General features: G+C 41.1%; 1 non-coding gene across 1 annotated transcript; it reads right to left on the bottom strand.

The window, feature by feature from the left end:
* Positions 1 to 10,120: 10,120 nt before the first annotated feature.
* On the bottom strand, positions 10,121 to 10,193 carry TRNAK-CUU (transfer RNA lysine (anticodon CUU)). Its single transcript has one exon. It is a non-coding gene; the product is annotated as a tRNA-Lys (tRNA).
* Positions 10,194 to 14,612: the final 4,419 nt, after the last annotated feature.

Here is a 14,612-nt window from a genome sequence, read left to right as displayed (position 1 = left end):
GGCAGAGGAGCCGCACGTCAGGGCCGCGCGCCGCCGCAGGGGGAGCCACACGTCGGGGCCGCACGCCTCACGCCGTCGGCAGAGGAGCCGCACGTCAGGGCCGCGCCCCGCCGCAGGGGGAGCCGCACGTCGGGGCCTCACGCCTCACGCCGTCGGCAGGGGAAGCCGCACGTCGGGGCCTCACGCCTCACGCCGTCGGCAGGGGGAGCCGCACGTGGGGACCGCACGCGCACGCCGCCAGCCGAGGGAGCCGCGCGCCTCACGTCGGGGCCGCGCGCCGTCAGCAGGGGGAGCCGCGCGGTGTACGTCGGAGCCTCAGCTGTCGGCGTTTTCACCTATTTGTTCGGTAGGCGGAGAGGCCGTGGGTTGGCGGGCGCGTGGGCCGGAAAGGCGGCGGTGCCGCAGACCGACTGCGGGGTGAGCCGGCCTAACGCCATCGGCAGGGACGGCGACCTGGCCGAGTCACCTGCAGGGCGCTGGTGCTTGTGAGACCCAGGCCCGGAAGGAGCGAGGCTCCGCCCGACCCGCAGCCCCGCGCTCGGCCCGACCGTCGGGATCGGAAGAGGGTTCTGCAGCCCAGCGAGTGCTGCCCCCTCTTACTGAACCCTCCCCGAGTGTCCCCTGCGGTAGGCGAAGCGCACGTGTTTATCGGAAGATTTTAGATCAACTGATCTAATGGATGCGTTTGTAGTTTTCCTTCATCAACTTTTTGGTTACCCTAAAATATAGATCGTGTAGGAAAGGCAGGATAAATGCCTTATTTTTTTCCCTTTATTAATTTTTAGGATTATAGTGGTGCCTAGAAACCTCCAAAAGTAGCCAATTATTTTTAAATGGAGTACTAGATTGATATATGTTTGATGTATTTCAATCTGCTTGAAGGTTTTTAGTTCAAACCAATTCTAAACGAAGCCAAGGGAGCTCCACCTTCCAAGGGAGAGGAAGTCAGGGCAAGACAACCCCTTCCGCATCGCCGGTCTGGTGTTAGCTGGGAATCTCCAGCGTCCAGCCTGTGTTGGGTCTCTGAAGGCTGTGGAGTAAATGGATGGATCTAGAGCTTTCTGACTCCCCGGTTCACTGCTTTTCACCACATGGAAGGGCTTTGCCATTATTCTTATTTTTCTGTTTAGATCGTATTTAAGCCACTGCTGTTTAAAGCCCTTGGTTGGTGTTGGTTTTTTAGACTTACTTGAATACTCCTCATCTCAACTCTGTAAATCAGGCAGAACAGTAATAAATAGGCAAAGAACTGGACCTCTTTGTTTTTTTCACAGTTCTCCACGTACATCCTCCATGTTTGTATCAGTCCTAAATTCCTGTCCACTCTCCTGCTCATCCGCTGCTTTCATCGTGGAGCTGTGTTGTCTCTTCTTAAAAAGTGTGATTTCCAGCAATGGAAGGTGCATACCCGGTTCTGCAAGAAGGTGACTTTCTATAGTAATAGCACGTGCCCCAGGCGTCTGGTGACTTTAGTTAAGTATAGAAAACTTCTGAGCCTGAAATTCAAATTCCTTTTTAAAATAATTTCTCCTTTGGTGGAAAAGAGTCAGTTATTTTTGCATCTTCAGCTCTTTTATTTTATTCGAGAGAGTTGCCAAGATTCAAAGCGCAAAGAAGGAGTGGCAGAGATGATCCTCGTAAATGCCAGTGTAATTTTTAAGAAACCTTTTTTTGTTTTCATAAAATCCAAAGTTTTTGGACAGAGCTGGAAGAAAGGACAGATCTGTGTTAAGAATCTAGGCTGCAAATGACAAAAAAAAAAAAGTAATTCAAGTTGTTTAAGCAGATAAAAGGGGTGAGTTGAGTCATGAAACTGTACTGTCAGGAATACCTGGACCTTAGGGGTATGGCAGGATCCAGATACTCAGACAGTGTTGAAATATAGCTCAGCTTCCTTTTGAATTAGTTTGAATTAAAAACTTTCAAATAAATTGAAATACATCACATGCATAAAAACCCAGTCCTTCATTAAAAAATAATAGCTGGCTGCTTTTGAAGGTTGCTAGGCACCATTTTATTACCCTAAAAATTAATAAAAGGGGAGAAAAAGCTCTTTTCCTACCTTTTCCACACAAACTGTATTTTGAGATAACCAAAGAGTCAATGAGAGGGAAATGTTTTTGTACAAAAATAACAGCTAACAAATACAGTAGGTATTATAGAATTATAAAATCACCATTTTGCAACCCATGAAACAGTGGATCCAGGCAATAGGCATCAGCAGCTGTGATAGCTAGGCAGTAAAAGTGTGCAAAGAACTAGACCTCTGTGTTTTCACACGTCTCCACCTGCATCCTCCAGGTTTAAGTCAGCCCTAAATTCCTAGGTGAAAGGCTGACGGGGAATTTTGTAATGATGGGCCAGGCTGACGACAGTTAAGTCCACTGATCAATCTTAACATCACTAAAAGTGAGACAACAAAATATGTTCCCCCTGGCATGATACAATAGGAATAAATGGATAAAATTAACCCAATCTAGATTATGGAAAATTCTATAGGATGAATGACCTGGTTTCTTTCAACAGTTAAATATCATGAGATAAAAAAGAGGAAATAGGAAGTTTTTTAGAGTGAAAGAGACCCCAAGAAAAGGGAAAAAATCCACATAGTTAAAAGGAAAATAGATTGATTGTTAATATAGATACTAATACAGTGTGAATTAGCCAGAAAACATTGAGAAGAGCATTACATCCTTTTTAAACCAACAAGTATTTGTAAAAATAAATAGTACTAGGAAGAATAAAATTAAATTGGATTATATCAAAATTTGAATCTTTGAAAAGTAGGATGTGTACTAAATTCATAGAATGAAACCAAGTAATCGTTAAGAAACATAATTAAATTTTCATTGCTTGATTCCATTTAGGCTATAAGTCTTTCAAGAGAAAGTCCTATTTGGGAATTCTTTACTTGTTTTAAAGGTGAATTAAGAGTAAAACGTCAGCTCCACCACCTCAGATTTTCGTTTGGAAGAAGAATTCCAAAATCATTTCCAACAGCATGTGTGCTAAACCACAAATGCTAGTGAAGCTCAGCTCCCTGAAGGAGAGCTGAGAATAAGGACCTTCCCCTCACTGGCCTTGCCTTCTAGAGGATGAGGCAGATGATAAACAAGTGCATGAAGAAATGAGATAATTCAGGGAGTGATGTGTACCTGAAAAGAATAAGTAGGATGCTGAGCTAGAGAACATGGTCAGAGAAAGCCTCTCTGAGGACCTAAGACCTAAAGGATGAACATGAGTGCGAAGGCTCTGAGACGTGGTGGAAGGACAGGAAGGAGGCCTGTGTGCCGGACGCCGAGGAGCAGGGCAGGGGGGTATGAGACGAAGCTCCAGCATTAAGCAGGAAGCGAAGTACGAACAAGGTGTAATGTAATGAGACTTGTTTGAAAGTGTGGAGTTTGAAAAAGAAGTCTCGTTTTGTGGTTACACAATGTATTTTACTTTTATAATCAAAATTATTTCCTGCCTATAACTTCATATCATTCACATCCTATCCAGGTTACTTTAGATCCCAGAACTGTAAGAGATGAGACTTTCATGGAAGATTTGATTTAAATAAATATAACACAATATGAATCTCTGAGAGTAAATCCAACAGCCATTTTTCACCTAAAGTAATATCCACCCTCCCCCCCCCCCCCCCATTACAGGTATATAAAGTGTTTCACCAAGTATTCTAAATACATTTTCCAAAAAGAACCTTCATTTTCTCAAAGATTTAGATTTTTTTTAGAAAAAAATGTTGCTGTCCATTAACCCAAGCAATTCACATGGTGTTTAGCACAAATTAGAACTGTTTTGTGAATTAAACAATGGATGAGAATATGTAAGTAACCAGAAAAGTCAGCATACATGAGACCCTTTCTCAAACACTGCCAAACATGGGAACACACAAAGGCAGGTTGACACAGGATTAGATGTTTGTTCAGTACCCAAATTTGTTTTTTTTTAGTGATCCTTTTAGTTGATTCATGTGTGTAGAGATATGCTGACCACAACGCCTACAGATTATGTCCCTTCTTAGTGCAGAATTTAAGACAAAAGCTCAATTTTACTTTAAAATTGCATAAAACAGATACAAAAACACTTCAAAAAGTTAAAAGTACTATGAAGTGTAAGACAGTAGCCTAATATACAATTGATATTGCATGATGAAAAGCTTCTGAAGAATAGCATCTGTTATTCTGGCAACTGACAAAAAAGATATATTATAATGAAGCCCAAGAAATCAGCAGAGGATGATGGCAAAAACACTCGGCATTTCAAAAAGGAGAATCAGGACTGCATGGTCTCTGTCATTATAGTTATTCATTGTATAGCTCTGACTATTAGACTGTGAATAATATATTCCTTTAGAAGTGGAAATACAAGGAGACATAGTTAAGGGGCAACAGTTATACATTGATCATCTGTCTAAGAATAAGAAATACATCACATTTTATAATTTATGATGACATGAAAAAAGCAACAATATCAGAACACACAAATGTTAAACCACTGTTATCAGAGTTTTGTAAGGATTCTTAGATTTTCCCTATATAAACACAGTATAATGTGGTATCAAAAATTGGCAAAGTAATTGACAAGGACATGATGGACTGTCAAAGAATTAGAGACTCAAATGCAACAGCCTGGTGAGATGACATTGATTTCATCAACTGGTTTCGACAAGTGTCAAAGAGTCCTTGTCTGCTTATCCAAGCAAATAACACCCATTGATGGCCCAAGTGCTAAGAAGTCTGCATTTCTCTCTCTCCTTCTCCCTTTCTCTCTCTCTCTGTCTTCCTCTCCACGTATCTTTTCTCTCTAGTAGTAACTGGCTAAAGCATTAGATTTTAAAAGATGCTTAGCCTAACTCATAATTAAATAAATACACATTAAAATAGCCAATGAAAGGTCTATCTGTTTGTTTTGCCTATCAGGTTGGCAAAGACAGGAAAAAAAGAGATTGATAATGCTCAGTATTGGCAAGGTTGTGAGGAAAACAGGAGTTCTCATACACCATTGGAGGGAGAGCAGACTGGTTCAATCTTTTTTATAGAGTAGTTTGCAACATCTATCAAAATGTTTCATATGACCTACTACACCCTTAGAGATGGTCTTTCCTATCTCTAGGAAATGTATTCCTATGTTACCAGTATACTTGCACCAACTGTAATTTTGAAAAGTTGGAAACAACCTAAATGTCTATCAATAGGGGATTATGCAGTGGGATACTGTGTTGTCATTAAAAAGAATGAAATACAGATATATTTATATGGACATGTGTAGCTTCCCATGGTACATTGTTTACAGAATAAAGCAAAGAGCAAAACAACAGTGACAGCTCTGGAATTCTGTATAGGAAAGGCTTAAAGCTGACAGTCTCCTCAAAGTGAGAGCTATGAAACTTCATGAAAGATTGTGTTTGAATAGCAAACACGGTTGTCACTCAGTTGCTTACACAGCAAGTTTATGGCTTTATCTTAGACTGTATGTTCATTCGAGGTTGGTTAGGGGGATTGAGGAAATAAGAGGGTACCAAGCACAGCGAGCCCCCCCCCCCCGCCCCTGCTACTGCAGAACAGCATAAACTGTTTTTTATTGCTTCTCTTTATTGAGGTATAATTTACATATGCTAATGAAATGCATGGACCTTAGTGCTCAGTTCACTGTGTGGTGGGGTTTTTTTGATCCATTGTTTCTATATTTATTTCTTACAATAGCATACGCAACCTATAGGAGGAGAACGGGAGTTGTGTGTGTAGAAAAGGTAATATGCAAGCAATAGCTCAAATCTTAAAAGTATAATTTACATAAATAATACATAATAGAAATATAAAAATTTTAATTGGTTTTGGACTGAGGAGATTGTCAGATTTACACACATTTCTTTGTGTATAACTGAAACAGTCATGTAAACATGTTTAGACTAATGTATTAGCAGGTCTGCCAATGTAGAAAAAGACAAAAATCTCAGCCACAAGAGGTTAATCAGAATTTTGATGTAGTGAAACAATGCAGTTCAATGATTTTTGACTATATATATATATACTCCTAGGTAACTACCACTTAAAACATGATAAAGAATATTTCCATTCTCCTGTCCTTTCTCAATGCCTATCCCCAAGCAAGCAGTTTCTGATTTCTATCATGCAGAGTGGTTTTTCTATGACCATAGGGTAGTCTTTCTATAAATGGAATCATACTGTATGCATCTTTTTTAACTGACTTCTTTCACTAGGTTTAATGTTTTGGAGATTCACCCATGTTGTTTGTATCAATTCATTCCTTTTTATTGCTGAGTACTATGACATTGATGAACATACCGAATTTGTTTAGTCCATTCTCCTGCTGATGGACATTTGAGTTGTTTCCACCGTGGGGGCTATTATAAATAAAGCTGCTGTAAACATTCTGTTGAAGTCTCTTTGTGGATATATGTTTTCGTTTGTCTTAGGTAGAAACCTAAAGCATGAAACTGCTGGGTCCTATGGCAGGTGTATGTTTAACTTGGCTATTCATTTTCTGAATAATGTCTTTTGGTCAGCAAATTTGGGTGATTTCCAATTTATCAACTTCATTCCTTTATGCTGAGTGCTTACGTTCATTTCCTAGGGCTGCCATAACAAGTGACCACATATTGGAAGGCTTAAAATAACAGAAATTCATTATTTCACCATGCTGGAGGCCAGACGTCTGCCATCAGGGCATCAGCTGGACTATGCTCTCTGAAGATTCTAGGAAGAATCTATTCCGTGCTTTTCTCTGTCTTCTGGTGTCGCTGACAATTCTTGGCGTTCCTTGGCTCACAGATGACTCGCTCCAATCTCCGCCTCCATCGTCAAGAGGCGTTCTCCCTGTTCGTCTCTTTCTCTGTCGCTTCTCCTCTCCTTACAAGGACATCAGTCATGTTGAAGTAGGGCCCACTCTACTCCGGTATGACCTCATCTTAACAGAACTGTTTGCAACTATAACAACCTATTTCCAAATGAGTTCACGTTCTGAGTTCCTAAGAGTTCATGAATTTGAAGAACCCATACAGTGCTTTTTTGTGCCTTATGTTAGAAATCTTTGCTCAAGCCAAAGTCATGAAGATATTCTCCCTTTTTTTCCTTCTGAAAACACTCTGGTTCTAACTTTCCATTTCATTCAGTGATTTACCTCAGATTATTTGTTGTGTATGTGATGAGGTAGGAAACAAGGTTCATTTTTTTCGCATGTGGATATCCAGTTGTTCCAGCACCTTGTGTTAAAAAGGTTGGCCTTTCCTCATTTAATGACTTGGCATTTCCACTTATTTTTAAAACAGTCATGGCATGTTCCCTGATGTATGACAAGTGCCAGAGTTAAATATTGATAAAGTATAATTAGACTATAAGGTGAGGGTTAGTCTCTCCTCCCATCATCTGTATTAGGGAAAATGTGAGTGTGTGTCCTTTAGTTTAAAACATCACACTGTGGACCATGATTATGAAAGGGGAGGTTGGCTCAGTAGAGGAAAGCATCAGAGGAGATGCGAGAAGACTGAAAGAAGAGTAGTTGGCCAGACAGAAGCTTAAATCTGATTCACAGCTGAGAAAGCTAACGGGTGAGAAACCATGATTGGCTCTGATGGTAGAGCAAAGGGACTGATGGGTGTGCACCACCAGAATTTGTTCAGGCAGAGAGTTTCTCACGAGCCAGCTAGGGGATCTGCACAAGAGAGAAACAGGCTGGTTACATCCTGCCCAAATTTCGGTCTGGAGGGGGAAGAGTCCTCAGCAGGGAAGATGGAGTGGATTTCTGCCTTCTGTATTCCCAAGACGGAGTGAGAGATGATCAACACAGGGTCGGTCCTCCCTGATCAAGGAAACTGCAGGTGAGGGGTCACCCGTGGTAGGTCAGGTCTCCAAAAACATTACAAAATCACTTATAAAAGAGTCAGCTTTAAACAAATGCCAGACCCAGAGGTTGAAAACCTGCCTTAGAACAATACCACTCAGGGCTGTGCTGGTAAATGTTTAATAACCAGCCGTCTGCGGAGGAAAAGCTCTAATTTGTAGAATTTGCAGATTCCTGTGGTGTAAATACTCCAAAACTTATTCTACACATTATTTCTTCTTTCTTGGTTCCCCTTCTCCACTTAGGTAACCACAAATTCTCACCCCATAGTAAAGTGTAACAGAATAATTAGGAAGTAATGAGTTTTTGTAGTCATTGCCTTTATTTTTAATATGATTTGTTCAATTATAAGTTTATGTACTTTAATTTTTAGTCGTGACTACATTTAATAACTGACTTGCAAATTCCTGAAAATTTAACAATTGGCTCTTAGGAACTAGTGTAAGCTGGCTCCGGTACACCTTGGATGCCAGTTTCCTAAGAACTTCCCTGCCTCCCTCCCCCGATCTCTCTGTCTTCCCTGCACTCCACTTCTGGAGGGGTCCAACTTGTGGTCAGCTAAGGGGAGGAGGAGAACCAGGGAAGAAAGAATAATGTGTCGAATATGTTTTGGAAGTCTCAGTTCTCTGAGAGTCCTCCTTGGAGGAAAGTGAGTCAGTCCTTCATTCGACAATACGGACATTATATTAGGAAGACCACGTGAAAGGTGGAAGACTGGAGGGCGGAGGACAAGAAAGAAAGACAGAAGGTAGAAGGATCATTGAAGGAGAAAGGTGACAAAACAAAATAACGGCTGCTCTCCTTGGGCTTGCGTTGATTGGGTTGCGTTGCCTGTGCATAATTACCTCAGTCAAGGCTTGCCACCAGGGCTGGCTACTGCCTCCCTAGTCACGTGACTGGCTTGTAAAACGATCACCCAGGTCTCAACTTTGAACTGCCATAAAGAGATCATGTTATTTTTCTCTTTCTTGGGATGCACTACCCACTGAAGAGCCTGTTCTAGCTTCATGGCATTCTGTGTCTGCGACGTGACATTCCGCCTTTCTGCCTGGAATGTCCTTTCCCCTTCTCTGTCTGGAAAACTTCTCTCATCTCATTTAATGCTTTCCTCTACTGAGCCAACCTCCCCTTTCATAATCATTGTTCACAGTGTGATGTTTTAAACTAAAGAACACATATTCACATTTTTTCATGATACAAATGGTGGGAGAAGAGACAAACACTCACCTTATAGTCTAATTATGCTTTCTCAACATTAACTCCGACAGTTGTCATCTATCAGGGAACATGCCATGACTGTTTTAAAAATAAGTGGAAATGCCAAGTCATAAAACGAAGAAAGGCCAACCTTTTTAACACAAGGTGCTGGAACAACTGGATATCCACATGGGAAAAAAATGAACCTTGTCTCCAACCTCATTACATACATAAAAAGTAATTTTGGGTAAATCATAGAACAAGCGTCCTATAACCCAGTGATTCTACTCCCAAAGAAATCTCTACACATGGGTATCAGGATAGATGTGTAACATTGCTCATAATAGCCCCAAAATATAAACAACCCAATTATCCTCCCATGGGGGAACAGAACTAAAGGCTCATTAGGAGGAGAATGGTTAAATAAATTGTAGTGTATTATATGAGGGATATCTTATGGCTGAGAAAAGGAATGAACATATTAACGTGAATGAGTTTTACAAACCATTCTTACAAAACTTAAAAATAAATAAAACTTAACAGTATTATTTAGGACCCATTCATATATGGTAAAACTCAAAATAAAAGGATAATTTGAAAAGAAAATTCAGGGTAGTGATTCCCTCTCTGGGACAGGCAAGTGAGTGGTACGGGGAAGAGTCCACAGGAAACTTCAAAGAATTGGTAGCGTTCTGCGTCTCGAGTTTGGTAGTACATCACAGGTGTTGTCTAGCGTATTATTATGTTTCGTAGCCTCCTTAGGATGTATATATCTATACATATACTATATATACAATATTTTATATTTAAAAAGGATAGGAAAAAACTGGAAGGGAAAGAAATGTGCTAAATGCTAACAAATAGTCACCCTGAGTGGTAGAGTTCTGCGTAATTATTTTCTCCATTATAATTTTCGACATTTTCCTAGTTGCTTAAATGGTAATGTGATACTTTTATAATCTGAAAAAGATAATTTTAGCGGTGAGGGACCTTGTTTTGGAGATTACATGAGTGTTCAGAAATCAAGTTGGGAGGTAAGCATTGCAAAAAGTGCCTGCGCCCAACGTGGGGCTCGAACCCACGACCCTGAGATTAAGAGTCTCATGCTCTACCAACTGAGCTAGCCGGGCACCTGGAAAAAGGCCATTTTAAAAATAATAAAAAATTAGGATGCCCAGAATGTTTGCACTGTTTTTTGAAACCTGATTTGAAACTTCAGTCAAGTTTCAGATGCCTGGGGAGCAATAATCTCTAAAGATTCAACATTGTTCTTTAGTTGACAAACAGATATCAAAATGCTAATACACACATTTCAACTATGCCAATGCTGCCTTTAAATATTCAGTCGTCCTCGGCCAGTTTTACTTCCTTCCTGTCTTTTGAAGCTATGCTTCCTCTTTCTGGGTTTAGGCTTTTATCTTTACTATTTCTGACAGCTCTAAGGTTCCTTTGAGCTCAAATTCAGGAACTCAGAAGCCTTGGATGAAAGTGAAGATTGGTTTTTCCTCAGCCCTTTAGCAACATCTAGTGGGTATTTAAAGACAGGGCATGACAAACATTTTCCTACATTATTTAAAGAGCAACAGTTCTGATGGCAAATCTGACTTAGCAAAAGAAAAATGTCTTAAATCCTCAAGACAAATATAATGTCTCCTGTGATTAAATGACTTTGCATACGTGGGTGTGTAGGTAAACACTTAAGATAAAATATAGCAGATGTTTCCTCCTCTAGCCTGCTGTGAACTTCAACATTTGCTACTATGTTACAGTCTGTACTGGGCATTATCATGAAGAACCTGTGAGAGGCCCTAGCAAGAGTACTAGAGTGGGGTAAAAACCTCTAAAAGCAAAAAAGAAGAACTTGGGTTGAAAGACATCTGTAAGAACAGAAGTTTCTGAGAAGGTAAGCAGAGAGGAAGGGAGGTGAGACCAGGAGGGGGAGGGGCGGGGGCGCCCAGGAAGAAGAGCGGGGTAAAGCTCACTCGTGGTGAGTTTACAGAATCCCAATTCTTACCCTAAGATAACTGCAGTCCAGGCATTGTCCTCTCTCTCTCTCTTTTTTTTTTTTTTTTGAGGAAGATTAGCCCTGAGCTAACATCCGTGCCTATCTTCCTCCACTTTATATGTGGGACACCTACCGCAGCATGGCTTGCCAAGCTGTGCCATGTCCACACCCGGGATCCGGACCGGCAAACCCTGGGCTACCAAAGCGGAATGTGGGCACTTAACTGCTGCGCCACTGGGCCGGCCCCATCAGGCATTGTTCTCTTAACTCAAAGATAGTTTTCTCGTAACCCCTCAAGCCTGTTTGAGGTACCTGCTCCTCCAAAGATCTTTGCCATTCTTCCCTTTGACTTGCTGCCTTACCTCTCCCCTCCCATTTTTCCTAGAAGTTCTGGACTTAGGTAGGTGACCGATGGATGGTAGCTGCTGAGTGAGAGAGAAGCTCCCAACTTCAGTCTGTAGATGTAGATGAAGAAAGCATGGCTGCAACCCTCTTGTCCTCACTGAAACTTGAGTCCCAAAGGCAGTTCTCGGCCTAGAAAGCTGGTGACACATTCGTAACACTAGTTTGCACTCTGACCTTTACAGTATAAGAGTACACTCCATCAGCATTCCCCAGTAAAGAGGAGGGAATAACCTGAGAGTCAGGCACCTTCAACCTCATTTCTTATTAACTCAATTACTTTAGAAGCTTTCTGTAATCTCTCTCTGCCTTAACTTCTCTAGCTGCAAATTAGATAGAGATTAATCTGATCCCTGCAATTCTCACAGACATTTCTCCACAATCAATTAGCAATTAATTTTTTAAATGCTTTTGCTCATAGGAAAAATCCAGAAAGCCTAGATAATACTACTAGCATTTCTAAACGCACCTAGGAACAAATACCTGCTTATGGCTATCAACACAGGGTGCTGGGCAAGCTTCACACGGGTTAGGAAAACTAGTTCTGCAGTCTGGGACTGTTTTTGTTCCAATTTGGCTTGTGGGAGAGAGAGAAAGAGGCATTGTTGAGAAATTCTTGAGGTAGGATGGTAGGGAGGCAGCACCTGTGAGGTTAGGGAAGGGGAGAACTTGTCCTTCAGATATCAAAATGTATTTTAAAGCTCTCCTCGTTAAACTATTGTGGGGCAGAGATAGACAAATAGCTCGGTGAAAGAGAAAGGGGACCCCACAAACAGATCTATGCATGCATAAAAATGTTCAGCAATGCAGATCAATAGAGAAAGGACAAAATATCTAAGAAATGGTGCTGAAACAATTATCTGTGTACAAAACATTAAATTTGGGTCCTTACCTCAAACTACATACAAAAATCAATTCCACATGGATCAATGAAAAAGCCAAATTTTAAAACATTTAGAAGAAAATATACAATATCTTTATAATCTCAGGGTAGGTAAGGATTTCATAAACAAGACATGAAAAGCAAAATTCATAAACAAAAGGTTGATAAAATTTCTTACATAGAAATTAAGAATTGTGTTCTTTGAAAAGACAAGGAGACAATAAAAAACGGCAAAGCACAAACTGGGAGAAGATATTTGTGAACATATAACCAAGGAATTATTAAATTTCAGAGTGCTACTGGCTCCAAACATAGGTTCTTTACCCACCGCACAAGAAGGGCCAAATAAAAATAAATGCCAGGCCTATAGCAAGGAAAGAGGTTTTATCTCAGTTGACGTCAGCCAGGAGACCAGAGTGAGCCCTCAAATTTCTCTTGTTTTGTCTCATCTCCTCAAAAGATGAGAGGCGAGGGGTTTTACTTGCAAGGAATGTCTCTGTTTGCAGGGAGGAGAGAGTCTGTGGCCTTGCTGGAGCTTTCCCACCAGCCTTCGTTCGGCCTTGTAAGGCTGATTACAGGGAGGAGGATGGTAAGGAAATCCAGGTGGCTATCCTTGGCTATCTGTCTCCATGGTGGATAGTGGATTCTGGGGCCAGGAAGCCAGGGAGTAAGCAGGGAATGAGTACTTTGGTTTTAATCCCATATCTGCTGGGTTTAATGTAGGGGAACTGATATCAGGGCTGGCATCAAGAGTACATAAGGAACTCTTCTGAATCAATAAGAGAAAAATCAAACTATCCCATAGACAAATGTGTAAAGGTCACGAACAGGCATTTCACACAGGAGGAAACATGGTTGGTGGGTAAACACATGAAAAGATGTTCAACTTCCTTATTAAATTAAAAATAATGTCATTTCACATCTACGTAGGTATATTTCCTCAGAAGATCCTATACGTGTATTAGAAGACAAGTACAGAATATTCATCAAAGTGTTTTTTATAATTAGCATAAACTGAAAAAGGTTTTATAACAGGAGAATGTGATATATCCATATAATATAACATATCAGCAAAAAGGAATGAATATAGTTATAAGTATCAGCTTATAACTTATGAATGACTCAAAACCATAAAGTTTGGCCAAAAAGGAAGGTATGGAAGACCATGATTATTTATATAACTTTCAAATAACAAGGCAAAACTATTCAAAATATATTGCTTAAAGATACACAGATTGTATAACATTATAGAGAAAATCAGTGTGAAAGTGGCAGTGGCAGTAGCATGGTTTTGAGACTCTCCAAATTCCCACAAAAAAGCAGAGAAATTTGATGGCAATAGCAAAAACTCATGGACAACGTTTACAACACAAACCAGCGGCAAGGTCTCTCCACAGACCTGAAAACACCAAAGAGTGGAGATGAACACCCACGGCCACAAGAGCTGTGTGGTCTGGGGTCAGTGCAGGAGGAAGCGGAGGGAAACGGCGGAGTGTCTGGCAGACCTGAGAACAGGAGAGCCTCCAAACAGCAAGCAGATATTCCCCGGGAAGCATGGCGGACCCATGTCAGACCAGCCGCTGCAACTGAGACGTGTTTGTCCAGTGCAGGAGAGGGAGAGCGGAGGGTCCTCAGTGAAGTGTGAAAAGAGCTCAGGCAGCCTGGGCCGCGAGAACGGGTAAAGACGACCAGGCAAAGCTCCTTTCAAGACAAAATCCCACACTGAGGGCGACTGCTGAAGATAGAAGAGAAAAGGATAGAGGCACGGAGTGCATCTCATAATGGAAGAATGCTGTTTTGGAAAGCATACTTGTTTCGTTTTTCATGTCTGTGTCACTGTGATGTGAAGCGTATTTTTTACAGTTGGTCATGAGCAGAAAGTTTGAAAACCATACTGCCATGGCTTTCCAAAGTTGTCTTCATTCCTCTCTTTTTCACCCTGCCTTCTAAATCATGTTCCTAAAACTCTCATGTGATCTTTTTGCTTATCCACCTATGACATTTAGGCCTGTCTTTCTCTAAGTGACACCCATTGACCCCATCCAGCAAAATCACCTGGGGTACTTTAAAAATGCAAATTACTCAGGCCCCTTCCTAGACCTAGGAAATCAACATCTAGGAGTGAAGCTCAGCAATCTGCATACTGAAGAGCTTTCCCCCAGTATATTCTTGGGCACACTACAGTTTGGGAAGCTTTAAGCCCTGTGAACTTAAGCATGACCCAAATAGGCCTGCACCTCCACCCACCAGGGAAGCAGG

This window comes from Equus quagga, chromosome 7 (assembly GCF_021613505.1).
Source record: "Equus quagga isolate Etosha38 chromosome 7, UCLA_HA_Equagga_1.0, whole genome shotgun sequence".
Classification (NCBI taxonomy): domain Eukaryota; kingdom Metazoa; phylum Chordata; class Mammalia; order Perissodactyla; family Equidae; genus Equus; species Equus quagga.
Note: the sequence above shows the minus strand (reverse complement) of the source record. Positions and strands in the feature narration are given on the sequence as shown.